Consider the following 16882-nt stretch of genomic DNA (forward strand, 5'->3'; position numbering starts at 1 on the left):
CTCTGCCAGCCAGCCACAAACTCTATCTATCTATATCTTATATCTATGTATCCCATATCTATCTACACTGTGCAGAATTATTAGTTGTATTTTGATCACATGATACTTTTTATACATGCTGTTCAGGCTTGAGAGCCAACTACCAATTAAGTAAATCAGGTGATGTGCATATCTGTAATGAGGAGGGGTGTTGTCTAATGACATCAACACCCTATATAAGGTGTGCTTAATTATTAGGCAACTTCCTTTCCTTTGGCAAAATGGGTCAGAAAAAAGATTTGACGGGCTCTGAAAAGTCCAAAATTGTGAGATGTCTTGCAGAGGGATGCAGCAGTCTTGAAATTGCCAAACTTTTGAAGCGTGATCACAGAATAATCAAGCGTTTCATGGCAAATAGCCAACAGGGTCGCAAGAAGCGTGTTGGGCAAAAAAGGCGCAAAATGAGGAAAATCAAGAGTGAAGATGCTATTTGCCACCAGTTTTGCCATATTTCAGAGCTGCAACCTTACTGGAGTATCGAAAAGCACCAGGTGTGCGATATTCAGGGACATGGCCAAGGTAAGGAAGTCTGAAAAACGACCACCTTTGAACAAGATAAAATGTCAAGACTGGGCCAAGAAATATCTTAAGACTGACTTTTCAAAGGTTTTATGGACTGATGAAATGAGGGTTAAGTAAATAAGGCAGCACACTGCAGCGCTAAAACATGCATACTTGAAAACACGAAATTTGAACTGCATTACTGCACTAGAAATACGAAAAATGAGAGCTTGTAGCGCATAAAAATGGCCAATTTTATGTGTACCTGGTAGCCCCTTTACGGCATCTCTCTTATACCAGGTCCTAAACTTGCCTTACCTCGCTGAGAATAAACGTCTCCATCTGAATGGGTACATGTGAAAACCTCTTCCTAGACTAAAATTCTCTCTCTCTGTGGAGGGGTATTGGACCTGCTGTAATTAAAACACCTGAAGCTAGGAGGCGGAGTGCATGATCAGAAGGCTAAAGAATACATTTTTTTGATTTGTGATGAAATGAGAGTGACTCTTGATGGGCCAGAGGCTGGATAAATAAAGGGCAGAGAGCTCCACTCCGACTCAGACATCAGCAAGGTGGAGGTGGGGTACTGGTATTGGCTGGTATCACTTGTGGGACCTTTTTGAGTTGAGGATGGCGTGAAGCTCAACTCCTAGACCTACTGCCAGTTTCTGGAGGACAACTTCTTCAAGCAGTGGTACAGGAAGAAGTCGGTATCGTTCAAGAAAAACATGATTTTCATGCAGGACAATGCTCCATCACATGCCTCCAACTACTCCACAGCGTGGCTGGCCAGTAAAGGTCTCAAAGAAGAAAAAAAAAATGACATGGCCCCCTTGTTCACCTGATCTGAACCCCATAGAGAACCTGTGGTCCCTCATAAAATGTGAGATCTACAGGGAGGGAAAACAGTACACCTCTCGGAACAGTGTCTGGGAGGCTGTGGTGGCTGCTGCACGCAATGATGATCGTAAACAGATCAAGCAACTGACAGAATCTATGGATGGAAGGCTGTTGAGTGTCATCATAAAGAAAGGTGGATATATTGGTCACTAATTTTTTGGCGTTTTGTTTTTGCATGTCAGAGATATTTATTTCTAAATTTTGTGCAGTTATATTGGTTTACCTGGTGAAAATAAACAAGTGAGATGAGAAAATATTTGGTTTTTATTAAGTTGCCTAATAATTCTGCACAGTAATAGTTACCTGCAGATATACAGATATCCTCCTAAGATAGCCAAATCTAAAAAAAAAAACACTCCAACTTCCAAAAATATTAAGATTTGATATTTATGAGTCTTTTGGGTTGATTGAGAACATAGTTGTTGATCAATAAAATAAATAATCCTCTAAAATACAACTTGCCTAATAATTCTGCACACAGTGTATCTATTGTGAGGCTGTGGCCTCTGGTACAGCTAGGGGGCGATGTTTGTGCTCCCCAGAATGTGCATGCAGACGGATGAAGTCCATAGGTGTGCATAGGAATCACGGATTTCCGATCCGGGTTTTCCATGTGGTTGAAGGCCACAGGTTTGTGTATGTTAAAAGTCCTACAGTAAGAGGTATGGGTATGTCAGGTGTGTGAGGTGCACGTCTGTGTCAGTCTGGTGTGCAGAGCAGAGGCCTGCAGAGCGCTGGCTGAGTGCATGGAGGCACAGGCCAGCAGAGCCAGCACCCAGGGCAGCTGAATAGCCACCCGCAGGGTATACAGTGATGCAAGTCATCCATGGTACTGGTCTCGGATGTGGACAAGTCCTGTGCCCGGAGGTTGATGTCCTGTGCCCGAAAGAGGACTGGCATGTGTAATGATTACAACCAGGTGAATATCGTGCCCGGCTGCTATCCGGAGGATATCCTGGACTGTGCACGACTGTAAGTAAAGAGACTGTGATACAGCGATGCAGGACACCCACGAGAACTAGTCAGAGGAAGGTTGGCGTGTGTAGTGTCTGCAACATATGAGGCTGTATGTATGGAGATTGTAATGTGGCACCCCTAGGGGTATTTGCCACAAAAATAGTTACTGACTAAGTACAAATACTAAAATAGCAAGACTGCACTACCACCTCCGGCCAGAAGGGGGAGCTCCAGAGACTCCCCTTGATCCATTCTGGTCTGAGAGAAGAAATGGCAGTTGGGCTAAGGAGCTGAAAGTGAGAGGTCATACAGCTGAATTTCTAACAGCCCTATGACGGTTTCCAGGCCCAAATCACCGGCCTGAGGAGAAAAGGGACAGAGAAAAAGGACATTGTGAGAACCGGGTAGCATTAATCACTACCCAGAACAGGCGCAAAGACGGATACCGGATCCGTGGCTGTATTCATTATATATAATACAGCAACCGGAAAAACGTGAGGTGATATCAGCTTCACTAGGGCCGGACGCAGCAACAGACACAGAGTTCAGCGGTACTCCCAGAGGGGGTAAACCGATAAAAGGACTCGGGTTGCCCGTCGAACCAGGACCCGGAGGGGACAGATTGGGCCGGCAGCCAGTTCACATACAGCAGCAGGGCCACACAGAAATTGCGCACAATAAGAGGCGAAGACCCCGGCAGGGTCAAAGTAACTCAGAGTTCCCATACAGACTCCGGTGACAGGACTGGTTGTAAATCCTTTTATGTTAAAGTAAACTGGTTAAACGTTTCAGTGCCTCAGTCTTTCATTTGGACAATAGCCATCTATCCAGGATCGGGATCGTCACCGCTGGGAGAACCTGCTGCTGATCAAGTAAGTGCCTGTCCCCTCATGATACCCCTTACACTGTGCATTAAAAACACCAAAGCAAAAATGCCCTCTCGACCAGCAGAGGGCGTACCTCTAGGTCCAAACAGAAAAAACCAAAAGAGATGCGTACTGGATATTATAACACTTAGAATATATGTATAATACAAAATCATATAAAAAAAAAGGTTCCAAACCAGAGCAGTTAGAGGTAACAAAAAATAATTATTTTATTATCAATTATATAAGTATACATACATGGGACAAAAAAAGGTAGATGAAGAAAAAACAGCTACAAAAATCGGTAAATGATGGAAAAAATACTGATAAAGACACAAGAGAGAATCCAAAAGACAATCCTGTTGCATATGCACTCATAGGCAGATGCTCAATGAACTGATGTGGGCACAAACGTCCAAGAAAAAGTATATATCAAGCATCTCAATAAGGATACAAAATGCCCACATCACCAGATAAATCACATGTACACAGGTCTTGCCTATATAGGCGGAAGCCCTGTGACTGTTGCGAAAAGAGCATACACCAGTATAGCAAATATATCCCTCAGATGACTACCAAAATAGTGTACAAATGCTATATAATATAATAGGAATACCTTGTGTCATACTGAGGATCAAAAATTAGGCTGCCCAGGTGCTGCAACAGGAGAGGAGAGCCTCGACGCGCGTTTCGCCGTCGGTGGCTTCGTCAGGAGGCGTGGTAAGTATAGGGGGTACCGGGATATAAGTAGGGACCCTAGGGGGCTAGTCATCCAATCGGCGCACCACTCCGCATGATATGATTGCCCACAGCCGGCGGACGCCGCCGCGCGCTGAGCGGAATGGGCGGGAGGACAAACGTCATCTCCGCCCATCCCCGCGGCAACGCGAACGGCGTCCATCCGGCGAGGGGGACCACAGCGCATGCGCGGGGTGCGCGCAAAACAAGAGTGCTCGTGTGGCGATGATGCCAAACGACAGGAGGCCTCCGAGCGCCGAGCGGGTAGGCAGGAGGACAAATGTCATCACCGCCCATCCCCACGGCAACGCGGGCGGCATCCGCCCAGCGGGGGACACTACCTCGCATGCGCGGGATGCACACAGGACAGCAGTGCTCCTACTAAAGATGACATTAATAGAAGATAATACACTGCTAGGAGCATGTCTATCAGTATCGCCCAGCATATAATAGACACTACAGGGCTAAATAAAAAATAGAAAAAATATAACCCTAAAGGCCTAAAAGAGAGGGGTTGTAGAAGTATAGTTCAGTATATTAGTTAAATACAAAAAGGCCAAAGAATGATGATATGCATTATACATGGCATAAATGATAGCACCCATACAAATATGTATGGATGTGACATAAATGCAGCAGAGCATGGATATAATAATCTATAGACACAGTATACAATAACGGCAGTCATAAGGCAACATACAGTAACACCAGCTGACTATAAATATCAGCAATCATATAACTGAGGCAATAAGCCATAGGTGAAAGTTTTATAAGATAATAATAAATAAAGTCTGTCAGTAGGCTATATAAAACACAACACTTATAGAAATAGAGAAATAAGATGGCTGGGCAGAAATGATGTAACGAATGCCAATCCTCCAATCGATGTCTTCAAACGTCAATAAGCCTCCATGGGTCATCCGCAGTCAAGAAGAATCAATGAATGACAACTAAATAGACAAAAAGTACAACAAATGAAAAAGTGAAGAGAAAACATACAGAATAAAACAGGACCGTATAAAATAAAACCCCATTGAACCCATTAAAATCAGATGGATTTTACAAGAAGGACTTGAAGCTAATGGCTTCATTGAGCCCGGTGGGCGAAAGCGTATCCAGCGTGACCATCCAGCGTGTTTCTTTCTGAAGCAGTTTTTGTTTAACGTTGCCCCCCCGGATGCCCATATATACGTGATCAATCCCACGAAATTGCAGGCCCTTGGGATTGCTATGATGGACCTCAAAAAAGTGCTTAGGTATGGATTTAAGTAATAGGGGCTCAGAACAGTTGGCCGAGTTCCTAATGTCCCTAATATGCTCTTGAATACGAGTTTTAAAAGCTCTAGTAGTCATGCCGATATAAATATATTTACATGGGCATTGAGCATAATAGACAATTGCCTCTGTATTACAAGTAATGTGATGCACTATCTTGTATGTTTTATTGCCTGCGGAGTTGACAAACTCCTTCGTTCTGGGGACAAATTTACAAATGGAGCACTTTCCACACGGAAAGCTGCCCCATGGAGGGCCCTTCTGGCAACTGCCAAACGGATTACTTTTGGGGGGGATATAATGACTGTCACAAAGGATATCCCCCAATGTGCGAGACCTACGCCAGGTGACGAGAGGGTATGGAGAAAGTAGTCTAGACAGGTCCCTGTCCGCCAGCAGGACCGGCCAGTGTCTCTTAAAGATATTATTAATTTCAGACCAATTGGAATTAAATGATGTAATAAACCGTGGCATTGCATTGGTATTAACGGGAGAATCCCTGGTCGATCCAGCTAGAAGGGAGGGCCTGTCAGAATGTAGGGCCCGTGAGTAACCCCTGCGGATGTCCACATACCTATAGCCCCTGTTTCTGAACCGGCGTGAAAGATCATCCGCCCTTCTATGGAAGGTACCATCGTCCGAGCAGATACGCCGCGCTCTCAAGAATTGTCCCACCGGTATCGAGCTTTTTAATTTTGGTGGATGGGACGAAGTAAAATGTAGGAGCGCATTTGTGGCCGTGCTCTTGCGAAAGATGTCAGTGGCAATAGTGCCATCAGAAGACTTAGAAATAGCCAGATCCAGAAAATCTATGGAGTTCTGGCTATACTTCCAGGTTAATTTGATATTAAACATGTTAACGTTAAGATGATTCAAGAATGTGTCAAGCTGCGACGTGGAGCCCTGCCAGATAAACAAAATATCGTCGATATACCGTAGCCACGAGATAACAGAGCTGTGACCGGGTGTGTCAAGGACCACATCCCTTTCCCACAGCCCCAGGAAAAGGTTAGCATATGAGGGCGCACAAGACGCCCCCATTGCAGTACCCTGGAGCTGTAGGAAGGGGCGGTCCTTGAACACAAAAAAATTATGAGTCAGTATAAATTGTAATAACTCCAAAATAAAAGAAATAAGTTCCGGTCCTAAATTGGTCATATTTAAAAAAAAAACTTAGCAGCCTGCATCCCGTGGCCATGGCCTATCGACGTGTACAGGGACTCCACGTCGCACGTGACAAGCCACATATCCTCCTCGAGGATCAGGCCATCAAGCCTTCTGAGCACATCGGTGGTATCCCTCACAAAGGACGGGAGGGTCTCCACACATTTCTGCAAGTAGAAGTCCACAAATCGACAGGAGGGTTCACAAAGACCCCCCATACCTGAGACGATAGGTCTACCCGGGGGGCATGAGGGGTCTTTGTGAACTTTAGGTAATAAATAGAATGTCGGCACCACAGGGAATTCGGGCAAAAGGGCTGTCCTCATTTTGTCAGTTATAGCCGAGCGTTCAACACCTTCATCCAGGAGAGATTTTAATTCCTGTGAGAAGGCAAAAGATGGTAGCGCATCAAGTTTTTTATAATGTTCGGCTCTATAGAGTTGTCTGAACGCCTCGGCTTCATAAAGTGATATAGGCCAGATCACTACATTGCCACCCTTGTCTGCCCGTTTAATAACTACATCTTTCATATTTTTTAATTCCTTAATAGCTCTCCTCAGTGGAGGAGTGAGGTTATCCTGATCGATATTAGAATTTAGTTTATCAATCTCCTTCCTGACCAGTTTGACAAAAATTTCCACTGAGGGGCAGGCAGACAAGGGTGGGAAGGCACGTGATCGGCGATATAAGTGAGTTGGAATAAAAGAGGACTCAATAGAAGTATTCTCTGCTTCCAGGGATTCCAGGTCGTTAAGGACCTGCAAGTCGGTGGGAGACAGAGAAAAGTCAGATTTTGAGGCAAAGTATTTTTTTAAAATAAGCTTTCTAGCAAAAAGCTCCAAATCCTTAATTAAGGTAAATCTATCAGAACCCTCCACCGGTGAAAAAGAGAGGCCTTTTGAAAGCACCTCCAGTTGTGGTAAACTCAGTGAGTGTTGTGATAGATTAATTACCTTCAAAATTTCCGGGCCCTCTTGTCCCGCATGTTGTACGGATGTTTTTTCTTTTTTTTTTTTTTTTTTCTTTTTGATTCCTGGCGTAGGTGGATGTTGTAGATGTTGTAGATGGAAAGCTGCTCCCACCCCACCATTGCTGGTTTGTATCCTTATTGAGATGCTTGATATATACTTTTTCTTGGACGTTTGTGCCCACATCAGTTCATTGAGCATCTGCCTATGAGTGCATATGCAACAGGATTGTCTTTTGGATTCTCTCTTGTGTCTTTATCAGTATTTTTTCCATCATTTACCGATTTTTGTAGCTGTTTTTTCTTCATCTACCTTTTTTTGTCCCATGTATGTATACTTATATAATTGATAATAAAATAATTATTTTTTGTTACCTCTAACTGCTCTGGTTTGGAACCTTTTTTTTTATATGATTTTGTATTATACATATATTCTAAGTGTTATAATATCCAGTACGCACCCCTTACACTGTGCATTGCCTGAGGCCACAGCACCGGGTCAAGCCACCCGTGACATCCCCCTCAAGAGACAGACTCCATTGGTCCGGTGCTGGGTATCCCGGTCTCCTGGGCGTCACAATTGGCGTCACGAACAGGATCTAGCCAGCCCGTATACCGGGTATTGTGTGCCGTGATTGGAGCCCAAAACTGTGAAAACTGGGATGAAAAATCTTGAAAATTGACTTTATTAAAGAAAAATCCATTCCCCATTGAAAACTATTGAAAGTGACTTTTCCCCATTGGTTATAATGGAGTAAAGATGGCCGCCATCCCCTGAGGTAATCACTTCATAACCGTTAGGCACGAGACTGTTAATTGAGCTACGCCATCACCTGAGCCCCAGTCTAACTGAAAAACTTCAGAATCCGCCATTACAGAGCGCGGTGGGTGAGAGCAGCAGGGGGCGTGTCATTGTGGGCGGCACCAAGCTGAGCGCTCTGACATCAGAGCAAGGGGAAAATCGATCCTGCTGCACAGCGGAACGAATCTACACTATCCCGACGGAAGCGGAGGACCGGAAGGGTCCGAATTAACTAAGGGGGCACAGTATGTCGCAGCACGGAGACGCCGCAGCACCCGGCAACGCTAATGCAGCTGAAAGACAGAGTGTCAATAGAGAGTCCGGCAGCGCAGCGGTGCAAGGAGTGGCGCCCATCATGCCGGTGCTGATGCCATATACCCCGGGTGGCCCATGGCTTCCAATGTATGAAGGTGAGCCTAATACCCTTGACGATTTCAGAGAAAAGATGCTGGCCCATTTTGACATGTTCCCTGTGGGTGAAGTTCAGCGTGTTAGTCTCCTGATGATGCAGTTAAGTGGCCATGCTAAGCGAGAAGTCACAGCATGGGCAGCTGATCTAAAAGGCACTGTTGAACGCATATTTGCTGGATTAAAAGCTACATTTGAAACCACGGCCAGCAGCAAAGCTAAAATACGATTCTTTAATTGCAAACAAAAAGCTAATGAGGGCGTGAGAGACTTTGCCTTAAACCTGCAGGAAGCCCTTAAATCACTTACACTGGCTGAACCCATTTTTAACACCGGAGCGGATAAACTGCTAAGAGATCAATTTATTGAGGGACTCTACACCCCTTCTCACCGGGGGCATGTGAGCATGCTTGTTTTTAAGAACCCTGAATTGACATTTGCCCAATTAAAGGAGAGCGCTATACGTCTCCAGCTGGCAGAGGCACCTCGGGATCAGGATCCTGCGCAACCCATGGCAGAGGCACCTCAACAACAGGGAGTGCCAGTGACATCAGCTATGTCGGGCCATTGCTAAGCCCCTGGGGCCCAGTACTAATGAGGCTCTTCAACAAAAGCTTGACTCTTTAGCTGATGTTGTTGCTTCAATGGCTAAAACCATGCAGGAGATGAGAGGACACAAGATGGAGTTGGCAAACTGTAGAGAGGATGTTCCATGGATGAGACCCCGGAGATACCCGACATGGAGAGGACGACCCCGCGACTGCTACCAACCGGATGGACAGCCCATTTGCCGCCGTTGCCAGCAGCCGGGCCACTTTGCACGAGATTGTGATTTAAACGGGAATCCCCTGGGAATGCGGGCCGCTTCGCAGGAATGAACTTTCAAGGCCCCACACCCTGGCACGACAGGTACATCGGAGGACGACCCATTATCCCTATCGTGCTGGACTGAATTCCCCTCCTGGACACAGGTTCCCAGATTTCATCTATACCGTATATCCTTTATAAGAGGTACTGGGCTGATGCAGATATTGATAAAGGGCCCTCTGATGTTGAACTAGATATATGGGCCAGTAATGGTAAGTTGGTACCGAAACTAGGATTCAGGGAGATGACCATAAAGATTGGTAAAGTAGAACTGAAGAAACAGGGTATAATTGTTGTTGATGTTGACCGGCGGAAATGTGAACCAACTGTATTGATAGGAATGAATGTGTTAGAGAACTGCTTTTCCGAAGTCATTTCTGTCTTACAGCAAATTGCTGAAACTGCCCAATCCTGCCGGCAGAGAGTTCTCCGGAGGGAAATAAAAGTATTGATGTTAAGGCAACAGGTAGAAGTTGCAGGTGGAGAAATCGGCAGTGTGAGGGTAAGTGATCCAACGTCTATTGTAATCCCACCAAAAACAGAAATGCTGGTATGGTGTAGAGCAGCCATTGGTACTAAGGGACGAGATTATCAAGCCTTAATAGAACCAGTGTACACCGACAGCAGGCCCACTATACTCACAGCACGAGGGATAGTCGAGGTACACCGGGGACGAGTGCCGGTACGACTTTTGAACTGTGGAGAGGAAGAGGTCACTTTGCCAAGGTATGCTACAATGGCAAAGCTATATACTGTTGACAACAATGCCATCACAACCATTGAGCCCTTAGAACCAACCTGTCAGGTGGAAGGCAATGGCTCAGATGGAGAAATGGAGGATTGGTGCCAACAGCTACACGTGGGCATAAATTCAACACCTACCCATCAAAAACAAGGGGTGTATAGGCTAGTGACGGAATATGAAAAAGTCTTCAGTAAACACCCATTGGACTTCGGACGGATAGAAGGGGTAGAACACACAATCCCCACAGGTGACCATCCCCCAATAAAAGAAAGATATAGACCCATACCGCCCGCTCACTATCAATGTGCAAAAGATATGCTGAGGGAAATGAAACAGGCCGGGGTAATAAGAGACAGCTGTAGCCCCTGGGCGGCCCCTCTAGTGATTGTCAAAAAAAAGGACGGAACCATGAGAATGTGTGTAGACTACCGGAAGATTAATAACATCACCCATAAAGACGCCTACCCCTTGCCTAGGATAGAAGAGTCATAAACTGCTTTGAAATCTGCTAATTATTTTTCCACCTTAGACTTAACAAGCGGGTATTGGCAAGTCCCTGTGGCTGAGAGAGATAAGGAAAAGACGGCATTCACCACACCAATGGGTCTATGTGAATTTAATCGCATGCCGTTCGGACTCTGCAACGCATCCGGTACCTTCCAGCGGCTGATGGAATGCTGCCTCGGACACAAGAACTTCGAGACCGTCCTCCTGTACCTAGATGATGTGATCGTCTACTCAAAGACTTACGAAGAACACTTAATAGACCTGGCAGAAGTGTTCGAAGCCTTATCCAGGTATGGCATGAAAGTCAAGCCATCCAAATGTCACCTTCTCAAGCCAAAGGTACAGTACCTGGGACACATCGTGAGTTCGGAGGGAGTAGCACCAGATCCCGAGAAAATAAGCGCCATAAGGGATTGGCCAAGACCTACCAGCGCAAAAGAAGTGAGACAATTCCTGGGATTGGTGGGTTACTATCGCAGATTTATAAAAGGATTTACCAAGTTGGCAGCACCCTTGCAAGACACCTTGGTAGGGCAGACGAAGAAACCTTCAAACCGAAACCCTCCTTTTCAGTGGAACGACGAAAGGGAAGACTCCTTTGAACAACTAAAGAAGGCACTAACCGGAGAAGAGGTTCTGGCATACCCAGATTACCATCAACCTTTCATCCGCTACACCGATGCCAGTAATGTGGGACTAGGAGCGGTGCTGTCACAAAAGCAAGAAGGTCGGGAGAAAGTCATCGCCTTTGCAAGTAGAAAGCTCCGGCCTACTGAAAGAAATTCAGAAAATTACAGCTCCTTCAAATTGAAACTACTGGCAGTAGTTTGGGCTGTGACGGAGCGTTTCAAACACTATCTGGCCGCTGCAGAATTTATTGTCTATACTGACAACAATCCGTTGACCCACCTGGACACAGCCAAATTAGGTGCGTTAGAACAGCGATGGATAGCCCGGTTATCTAATTACAACTTCATAATCAAGTATCGAGCAGGTCGCAAGAATGGAAATGCCGATGCCCTATCCCGGATGCCACACTTGAGAGATGTAGAAGAGGAAACGGGGGAGCTTGAAGAAATTGAACTACCAGCCTTCCATCGTCCCAAGGCAAAACATCATCAGTCAAGTACCTATCAGAAACAACAAGAGGTGAATTTTAATCCGTTAGCACACCATAGATGGGCTGACACCCAAGACAGCAATCCGGCTGTGAAGTTGGTGAAGGAACTGTTGACTGAGCAAAGTGCATATCCCGATGAGGATGCCCCAGAAGAGACGCATCAACTCTGGAAAGAGAGAGGCAAAATGTTCCTGTATCAAGGGAAGCTCTGTAGAAGATACACCAATCCGAAAACACATGAATTGGTTTGGCAGATTATTGTGCCTAAACAAGATGTGAAGATGGTCCTCGAAGCTTACCATAATGGTGCTGGTCACTTCGGTTGGAAAAAGTTAGAAGTACTTCTAAGAGAAAGATTTTATTGGGTCGGGATGAGAAAATCAATCGAACAGTGGTGCAGAAATTGTGGCCCGTGCAACCTCAGAAGAAATGATCAAAAGAACCAAAGAGCACCACTGCAGCCCATAATCACCAAACAACCACTTGAACTTGTAGCCATGGACCACGTGAAGTTGACACCAAGCCGGTTCGGCTATGTCTATGCCTTGACCATCGTGGACCATTATTCACGTTTCTTGGTAGTAGTACCCGTAAAAGATCTGACAGCAAAAACAGCAGCCAAAGCGTTCCAAACGTACTTTTGTAGACCCCATGGATATCCGGAATAGGTTCTCACCGACCAAGGTACAGCCTTTGAATCAGAGATCTTCAGAGAATTCTGTAATATGTATGGTTGCAAAAAGATCCGGACGACGGCCTATCATCCACAAACAAACGGCTTATGCGAGAAGATGAACCATATTGTAATAGACCTACTAAAGACTTTACCTGAGACAGAAAGGAATCAATGGCCAGAGAAATTGCCTGACTTGGTGGATCTGTATAATCATGTCCCGGTGAGCTCCACCAACTGCACCCCAGCTTACCTTATGCGTGCAAGACCCGGCCAATTACCAATCGATCTAGAAATGGGAATTCTGAAACCAGACGCAGAAGTTCAAGACTCCAATTGGGATATCATACGGCAAAAGCAGTATCGCCAAGTGCAAGAGAGTATGGAAAGAAGCCTTCAGCAAACTAGAGAAAGACCAGAGCGAACTTTCAACCAGAATGCTCTAGCGACCCCATTAAGACCGGGTGACCAAGTGCTCAAGAGAAATCGTCGAACCAATAAACTGGACAATCAGTGGGAAGCCGTACCCTACACAGTTTTACCAACAAGAGTGGATAATCCTAAAATGTGTCTCATTAGCAAAAACGGAGGCTTAACATCTGTACTAGTGTCAAGAGACAATCTTAAATTATGTCCGGAAGCATTGAAAGAGCCAGACGTTGTCCAGCCAGAACCAGAAGTTATTCAACCCATACAGGTTCAACCAGTAAAGGAAAAAGAAGAGGAAGTGTATCACACCTGTATAGGAGACTTTCCCAAAACCCTACTAACATACCATGGTGCAGTAGTGGTTCCCATGGTGGCCTTTTACCCAACACCGAACCCAATACCAGAAGTCCCAAGACAGGAAGAGGCTGACCCCGTACTACAGGAGGTTCCAGGCCAGGAAGAACAGATTCCTGGTCAGAGTAATCCCATTCACGGTGGACTTGCCAACTCCATAGTCGTGGAATTATCTTTAGCAGAGCGGGCAGATACTACATCCGCAGTAGACAGTAGTACACCACATGAAGAGACACCGCTATTACGTAGATCACAGCGTAGTACCCAGGGTCAATTACCGGCCAGGTATGCAGATTACCAACTATAAAGCTCATAATGTGAATTGTATATATGTTATGCCGTATATAGTTAAACAGAAAATGTAGTATAGTCATTGTTATCAGTCTGCAACGTTTAAGCCCAGTGCCTACAGAGACTTGTCTGTATGAACTTATTGCATATTCTTGAACTTTTTATCAGCCCGGAGGCACTAAATCAAAGCTCCGGAAAGACTGCTTTTTGAACTTTGCTTTTTGCTCTTTTTGAACTTTCTTTAGACTTTATTGATAACTCCGTTGGAAAAATGGAACTAAATTCCTGGACACTAAGTACAGTGCCTTTCCTAATACCTTCAAGGATAGAACTGTATTAATGGACGCTATTTGAAGTGACTTTTTACAGAACTCTATTTTTGTTTCCTTGAGTGGTTTTTGTAACTTTTCATTTTTAAGACTCTGTACATATTAATTGTTATTTCAAAATGTTATTGTCCCACAGTCCCGGAGTACTGTTCTTAACTAAGGGGGAATGTGGCACCCCTAGGGGTATTTGCCACAAAAATAGTTACTGACAGTAAGTACAAATACTAAAATAGCAAGACTGCACTACCACCTCCGGCCAGAAGGGGGAGCTCCAGAGACTCCCCTTGATCCATTCTGGTCTGAGAGAAGAAATGGCAGTTGGGCTAAGGAGCTGAAAGTGAGAGGTCATACAGCTGAATTTCTAACAGCCCTATGACGGTTTCCAGGCCCAAATCACCGGCCTGAGGAGAAAAGGGACAGAGAAAAAGGACATTGTGAGAACCGGGTAGCATTAATCACTACCCAGAACAGGCGCAAAGACGGATACCGGATCCGTGGCTGTATTCATTATATATAATACAGCAACCGGAAAAACGTGAGGTGATATCAGCTTCACTAGGGCCGGACGCAGCAACAGACACAGAGTTCAGCGGTACTCCCAGAGGGGGTAAACCGATAAAAGGACTCGGGTTGCCCGTCGAACCAGGACCCGGAGGGGACAGATTGGGCCGGCAGCCAGTTCACATACAGCAGCAGGGCCACACAGAAATTGCGCACAATAAGAGGCGAAGACCCCGGCAGGGTCAAAGTAACTCAGAGTTCCCATACAGACTCCGGTGACAGGACTGGTTGTAAATCCTTTTATGTTAAAGTAAACTGGTTAAACGTTTCAGTGCCTCAGTCTTTTATTTGGACAATAGCCATCTATCCAGGATCGGGATCGTCACCGCTGGGAGAACCTGCTGCTGATCAAGTAAGTGCCTGTCCCCTCATGATACCCCTTACACTGTGCATTGCCTGAGGCCACAGCACCGGGTCAAGCCACCCGTGACATCCCCCTCAAGAGACAGACTCCATTGGTCCGGTGCTGGGTATCCCGGTCTCCTGGGCGTCACAGTAATATGGCGTTCGATCGTCCAGGGAAACTGGACAAGTGAAGTCTGGCCTGTTTAAGGACTGCAATCTAAAGCCATATGATTTGTATTGCTATGAACTGGTGTAAACTGAATACTGATAATATACACTGAAGTTATATGCATGTATGTGAGTTGGACTTTAATGCTGTGAAGAAACATTAAAAGAGACTTGTGTTTGAACTTTGTGGATCACTGCCTCTTCACTGCGTACGATGCTACTACAATCTTACACTATCTATCCCATATCTATCAATCCCTTATCTAGCAATCCCATAGCTATCTATATATATTTTATTAATTAATGTATTTATCAATCTATAATTTTTGTATAACAGGAAGCTGCAGCAGAAAAGATGCTTCCAGAAGAAGACGGAAGGGGTAGAGAGAGATCTGGAGTGGGATCACAATTGGTAAGTTTCTTGCATGCATCGCAGAACCACAACCTCACACTACACCCAACACATAAAAACCAAAGTTCATTACAGAAATAACAGCACACAACACATACATACTGATCATTACAGACATCACACAACATACAGCACATACAAACTGATCATTATAGACATCACACTGCACACAACACCTAAAAAGCCAACATACAAGCACATAATTTTATTTTGTGTTTTCTTATAGTCTTCTGATTCTGGTGCTCGATCCAGAGGTCCTCAGAGCTGTTCCCAGGGTCGTCTGTGTGCGAGTGAGGGCGGTTGTCATCGTGTAAGAACTTCTTTTTTTTTTTAAACTTTATTTTGTTTTGAATGTACTGTTTTTGTTTTTTTTTTCTTTTTTAACAGGCTTCACAGCATGCTCCTGAGTCGGACGGTGAGGAGGCCGGGCTAAATATTGACCTCCTCATCGATCTGATCCGAGAGAGGGAGCCGCTGTGGAATATGGCTGACCGCCGCCACGCTGATGTAATTGTGACACGTCGCCTCTGGGAGCAAGTCTGCCAACAGCTTGTAGACAACTGGGAGGACCTCGATGCTCGGGCCCAGAATCAAGCAAGTATACACAGTTCAGTTATGTTGCTGGATTTAAAGTGTTGTATACTAACCAATTTGTGCTTTCACTTTTCAGGCGAGAGGATTGTCAAGCGGTGGCGGTCGAACAGGGATCGCTTCAAGAAGGAGTTCAACAAAGAGATGCGGGCCCCGAGTGGATCTGGAGGATGCAGGAGCAAGTATAAATATGCGAGAGCCCTGTCGTTCCTCAGGTCAACGATGGTGAGCCGAAGGTAAATATTACCAACCACATTTAATAACCAATGTTTACATGTCTAGCCCTTTTTTGGTGTTTCAGCCAGGGCCATGCAATATCAATATATTAATTATATATTTTTTTTCTTTGTTCCACAGCACTGTCAGCAGCACTCGGGAGCTTGCAGCAGAGTTGAACCCTTCTGGGGCGATCCCTCAGGAGTCCGCTACCGTGGGACACTTCGACAGTTCGTCAGTCCCATCCACCAGCGCTGGAGCATTCGGGCCACTTGCGTTGCATGAATCTGCTGGTGAGGATATAACTTTTCCTGTACCCCACCCCTCTGATGCTGCCACCTCTAGTACACTTGTGGCTTCGGGACGGCAGCGCCAGAGGGGTCAGGTACAGAGGTATGCACCCGAGTTCTTGCACCTGAATGCATCCTTCCAGAACTGTCTGAAACTTTTGTCGGAGCAAATGGCCGCAGGTTTTAATTTGATAAACAAAAGTATTCTTGAGTTGCATACTCTTCTGCTACGGATGCATTCAGATGCAAGTCAATCACCGAACCACACTTTTTTCCGGTCGGTACTCGACCCATGGATAAGCTATCTAATGATCAGCAGATGGAAGTTAAGGTACCGTCACACTAAACGATATCGCTAGCGATCTGT

Source organism: Ranitomeya imitator, chromosome 2 (genome assembly GCF_032444005.1).
Source record: "Ranitomeya imitator isolate aRanImi1 chromosome 2, aRanImi1.pri, whole genome shotgun sequence".
Classification (NCBI taxonomy): domain Eukaryota; kingdom Metazoa; phylum Chordata; class Amphibia; order Anura; family Dendrobatidae; genus Ranitomeya; species Ranitomeya imitator.